The sequence below is a fragment of the Talpa europaea genome (assembly GCF_964194135.1).
Source record: "Talpa europaea genome assembly, chromosome: 5".
Taxonomy (NCBI): Eukaryota; Metazoa; Chordata; class Mammalia; order Eulipotyphla; family Talpidae; genus Talpa; species Talpa europaea.
Window position 1 is genome coordinate 90,096,261 of NC_140071.1, and position 6,281 is coordinate 90,102,541.

A 6,281-nucleotide genomic window follows, 5' to 3' on the forward strand; every position below is an offset into this window, starting at 1 on the left:
GTAAAGTTAAAGGAGAAAATTTACATGATAAGAGGCACCATTTCCCCAGAAAATAATACCTCTTGGAATTTCCTGAATGAGTGGGATTAGCAATCTAAATAAATCATGTTTCAAAAGGTAAGAGCAACAGATAAAATTTAAAGGAATAATTAAAATAACATCTGCAAGACTGAACAATTCTTGAACTCATTAAAACCACAAGAGAACAATTCTTTATGAATCTCATAAGGGACTGGGATAGAGTCTATATTATGCTGTTACAGACACACAAGTACAGACCCTTACGCACACACACCACAAATGGTCACTGGGGACCACACTACTATTGGGGGGAAAGGACTCTGCCAATGAAATGGTAGGTAAACACATCGTTTTCTGGTTAAGAGAAAGAAAAAGTAGCTCTCCCCATTCTTTACTCTATAAGATGAATTTCCCTAGAAAGAATCCAGTGAAAATGGCTGCAGTTACAACAGGAAGTGAAGGAAGCAGTTGAGCTTGACCCACGTTTGTGTAAATGTGCTACCTTTCTGAGCCTGGAGCCTTCATCTGTCAGGTGCCTTTTTCTTCTGATAGTTTCATTTCCCCTGGAAGTCTTTTACACTTCTCTGTGAGTTTCCTATGGCAAGTTCTTTTCTGAAATTGTTTCATTAGCTGTAAAAGAGTGATAGGAATAGTCATATAGTATTGTAATCATTTTATAAACTGTAATTGAATATAATATTCATTGATATCACTAGTCACATGCTGTATTGTAAAATGCTGCCAGTACAGTTTATTTTCTGATGAATAGTGCTTCTGTAAATACCATCAAACTTTTTTTTTTTTTAAAGGACTGTCTGTACAAGAGGTCATTGTCTGGTTATGAATAGTTTAGTTGGTTCTTGTGAGTCAGAGGTAAAATTATGGAAGAGAGTCAAAAGTTTTACTTCATCTCTCAGGTTCTTAACCTGGATCTGTATATGGGCATGCTCATAAATGGCCTTCCAAGAGTCTGTAAACTGCATATTGGTACTTCTCCAGAGGAGAAGACCCATAGCTTTCAACAAAATGATGTTCAGAGGGATTCGTGACTATCTTTTCCTGAGGAAATAAGAACCATCAGCTTCAGTTACTGCGTAATTTTTTTCATTATACATTTTGCAGGTTATTTTTAACATCAGCTTTTTGAGAAAGGAAGTGATGATTTTTGAAGCACTGCTTTTTTCTTTCAAAACTAGAGATTGATATTATGATGTATTACATTCATACAATTAATAGTGCTGCTTTTTGTGCCTGGAGATGATACCACTGATTGATTCATTATCATTTGGCAGTTATAGTCCACTCCTCCCTTTCCCCTCAGCTTCGATGTGCAATAGAATATATTGAGTGGCACTGTGATGCAATCCAGCATGTTAGAATATAATTTTGAAATAATGAAAGTTCATTTGTTTTGTTTATTCTAAAATTTGGACATATTTTCTTTTCTCAACAAAATGCCAGGTGCTAAAGGAAATTATGTATTTTATCTTTCAAATCAGGGAATATTTACATAGTTCATTTGTTGAGTGTATAGTTATATTATTTTCTAATTGGTGATTAGATACAACTTTCAGTACTGCCTATTTGGAAAGAACATCAATATGTACTTTTCAAGGAATTTGTATTCTTTTATGTAGATTAGATTATAATTTTAATTTGTGACATTTAAAATTAATCTTATTTGCGTTTTGTGAGTTGTAGAACCAGGTCGGAATCCTAAATTTGAATTCATGCTTGGAGTGGAGTTTGGAAGTAAACTGTAGCAAACTGCTCTATTTTTCTTAGTAGTGCTAGGTTGCTGGGGCTATAAGATTTAATAGCATCGAGCCAAATTTTGTTTCTCGGTCAGTTACTAGTAAGAACATTCACAAAGTCTTGAAAACTATGAGGTGGATCAAGTGATGCTATACAAACTGGGTAATAAATCTGACCACTGGAATAATGTTTTTTTATAATTTTTCCTTGAGACTCTTTAATATTAGTATATTCATTTGAAATCGTAATGCTTTTCAGAGTTCAAGGTTCTAAATCATTTTGCTTTAAAGAAACAGGAACTGGTTCTCCAGATTTACTCTTTAAAAAAAGTCTGAGAAGTCTATATCAATCTCAAAGATCAATTAGAGATGCATACCAGAATTTGCATTCATGTATAAAAGATACATCACTCTGCTGCACCTTTGGTTATTTTAATGCAGAGATTTGAATGTAATGTATCATAAATATCAACTCTAGTTCTGAAAGAAAAACAAGGACTCACGGTGCTTCAAAACTCATCTCTTCACTTCCTTTATCAATAAAAAACTGGTCTTAACTACTTTAACAATGAAAATTTGAGTTATATTAATTGGATATGGAAAAGGGTGCTTATTTCAGCAAAAATTTTTTTTTAAGATTTATTTATTCATGCATACAAGAGCTGGGGTGTAGGCCAGTGCTGTATGGGGAAGTGGTGGTGGTGAGAGGATTCACCAGAGACAGAGTGGGGAGCAGAACAGGCAGATCCTCTGAAAAACACTGCTGAGGGGAGCAGCGGGCAAGACAGGGGAGGTCTGCTTGCATGTGGGTTAGCTCCCTGGCTGGGTGTCAAACGGTGGTTCAGTGGCTACCAATAGCTTCATAGTGCTGAGTCTTAACCCCTAGCACCACCAAAATTTTTTCAGCAAAATTTTTTTCAGCAAAAATTTTACCTGTGGGAGTACTGCTATTTTATGAAAATCAGTGCTTTAATGTGCATTATCTTATTCTTGAAAAAATGTTTTTTAAAAATTCAAGAGCAATGTCTGTATTACTACTCTTATTTTAGTTTTCATGAAGTCAATGATAATTACCATTTAAAGATACAGTCAGTGCCATCTTTGGCCTAGAGGTACTGTTAGGGGGAAAGGATGTCCTGAGCAAACTCCATACAGGCTTTGTGGACTCCACCTTGCTCCATCAAGACACTGGGAACTACAAATCCCATGATCACCAAAGGGAAGGTTGCGAGGACCTGAGGGTGAAGTTAAGCAGCTATGTTCTCTGAGTTTTTAACTGGCCATGTGGCCGGGAGTCTCTCTCTTGGCCACACCGCGTGCTTGGTTTTTCAGCAGCTCAGTGGGCATTGGGATTCCCTGTCAGCGGATCAGGTAGGACGCATTATGAACTTATCTCCCTCTTTTTCTCCCTGAGTTATTCATTTCCCCTTGTAAATAAACCTTTTATCAACCTTTTGTGTGTGTCTGCTGTTTAGCATTAATAAGTCCCCTTTAAGCGTGTGGGTGAGGACCCACAGTCAGGCAACCTGTTTTAAATCGGAGTTGCCCTGTAACAGTACCTATAATGAGTCCAACGTTGTCACTTAATATCTGTGACCTTGGGTAGGTTTCTTAACTTCTCTGAGTCTCATCATGCACAGTGGTAAATAATAGGTTTGATACCTCTTTGGATTGTCCTGAGAATTGAAATGAATCAATGTGAAGTACCTAACTTAAATAGTAACAATTACTTAATATAACACATGTGCCAGACAATTAACTCATTTAATCCAAATAACAAAGTAATAACAAAGTTGGTGCGGTTATTTTTTTCATTTTTATATGTAAACTGAGGCTAATGACAAGTTGTGTAACTTAACAAAGGTCATACAGGTAGCTAATAAGTAGATAGTAAGCACCCAATGCTGACTGTAGTCATTAAATAAGATGGCAGGGTGATATAGTCAATCCTCATTTTTTTTTTTTAAGATTTTTTTATCCCTGCAAGAGCTGGGGTACAGGTGAGAGGTGTGGCAGGTGAGAGGATTCACCAGAGACAGAGTGGGGAGCAGAACAGGCAGACTGACTGAAATACACTGCTGAGGGAGCAGCGGGTGAGTCAGGAAAGGTTTGCTATGCCATGTGGGTAGCTCCCTGGCCGTTTGCAGAGGCTGTATATAGCTTCATAGTGCTGTGCTTAACCCTTTGTGCCACCAGGGAGGCCCAGTCCTCATCTTTTATTATAGTTAAAAGTGCATCTTAATGTAAATCATAAATCATGTAAATTATATTTTATTTCTTTGTTGGGAAAAATGTTGTTTGGAGAATTATGTTCCAGACCAAGGGCTCAGGGTCACATAATTTATAGAAGTAATGAAGTCCACTTACTGAATGGTTAGTGTTAGGGCTAAGTACTATACATATATTAATTCATGTAACCTTCACAACAACTGCAAGAGAAAACTGAGACTCAGGCAAAAAATTACTGACTTCTCACCTATACCAAACCTGTTCTTGTTGCATCAAGCAACACCACAATGATAAAGATACGGGAGTCATAGAGCAGGCTACGTAATGCAGGATGCTGCTTGAGAGCAAGATCCTGGCCGTTATTATTGATAGAATAATGATACAGCATCAACTCCATGGGTCAGGAGGACAAGGAGAAAAGGATGGGTGAAACGAAGGAATGTCATCTAGGGCTTGGGGTGGGGGACATGAGTCTGCTGACCATGTTATCGGCTTGATGACCAAGTGTTGTAATGGAAACAAGACCCCCGGCCATGGTCCTAATCTTTTCAACAAGGCATTCCACTGGTCAGCGTCTGGGGTCCCTTGCCATACCTCGGTCCTCGGCCCCCTGGGGCATTCCTGGTCCTCGGCCCCCTGGGGCGTTCCTGGTCGTACCTCTTGATTCACACCCTTCCCAGGTGATCACGCTTTATGCTCTTGATTGATGTGAAAGGCACCTTGTAAGGTTTGGCTCCTATGGCTGATTGACTGGTTCTAAAGGGCAGTTCTGACCTTGTATAGGAATGCAGAACTGCAGGTAACAATAATGGTGGCCCAACAGGCCGCTTAAGTTTAGCAGACCCACAGGTTCTTTTATAGATGAAGAAACTGAGATTTGAAGAGATTAGGTAACTTCCCAGTGATACAGCTAGTTAACAGTTCTGCTATATTGAGGTGATGTGAAATGATTTGAACTTGGGAATGATTACTGGCAGCATGAAAAAGAGTGTATTGTTGAGAAATGAGGCTGTTAAGAGGCTGTCACAATATAGCTGTCAGATGATGGAACTTATGACTAAAAGGGTGTGGTTGGAGAAGCAGAGCCAACTAAATGAGAGGAATTTAGGAAGTAGAATGTATGAACATTTAGTAGAATGTATAAAACTTGGTTAGAGTTAAATAGAGTAGAATGGGAACTTTGAGTACATGTGAATTAAGACATTCAGTGGGGGAAGCCTTCTTGATCACCCAAATGTAGGTTCACTCATTATATTCCATATATCTCTTCTGTTGCTTTTACCTTATTATCATCTGTTTATGGGCCCATCTAGATTATTCAAGCCCCTTAATGGAAGGAATTATCTTTCATTCAACTCCTTGTGTGTGGGGGGGTATTTTATAAAACTTAAAAATTAGGTTATTTTGTGCATCCATTTTTTTAAAGGAGAATAAGAAAGATCAATTAGTTGAGGTATTCTTAAATATTTCACATTGAGAGTCTGACTGTTCTGAAGCAATTTTGTCTCATAATCATGTTTTTCCATACGGTATGCTCTCCTAATTCATGTAGAAGATTTATGATGCATCCTTTGTTAAGTGTGCTCTATCACCTTCTGAGGGATTTCTTTTAAGATGCCAGCAGCAGTCTTCAAAATTTGATGCCAAGTGTTTACTTGTTTGGTGTGTTATACATATCCCTTTTGCCTTTTTTGAATAACAACACACAATACAGCCTTATCAATTATGGATATCTGCCTCTTGAGTGCTTTAAAGTAGTGCTTCTCAAACTCTCTGTGGCAGAAGAACAGTTTATGAAACTATTTTTTATAAAAGAAGAAAATGAGCTCCTCCCTGGTGGCGCAGGAGGTTGAGTGCAGTGCTGTGAAGCTGTCCGCATCCTCTGCAGTGTGGGTTCAATCCTGGGCCTGCCGGGGAGATAACCACATGGCATGGTAGACCTCTCCTGTCTCGCCTACTGCTCCCCTCAACAGTGTATTTCAGTCAGTCTGCCTGTTGTGTTACCTGCTCTGTCTCTGGTGAATCCTCTCACCCTCCGGCACATTGGGCCTGTACCCCGGTTCTTGTATGCATAAATAAATCTTTAAAAAAAAGAATAAAATGAATTACTTTAAAAATGAAATGAAAAAAAAGTCATACAAAATGCAAACTTCAATTTTTTTAATTAGAGTCATCGAGCAAAATTATTGTCAAATACAACTTTGTTATAAGTGTTTCTAAACACTCTGTTTCCATACTTACTTTATTTTGGACCTGTAAAAAAGTTTGTGAACCAGA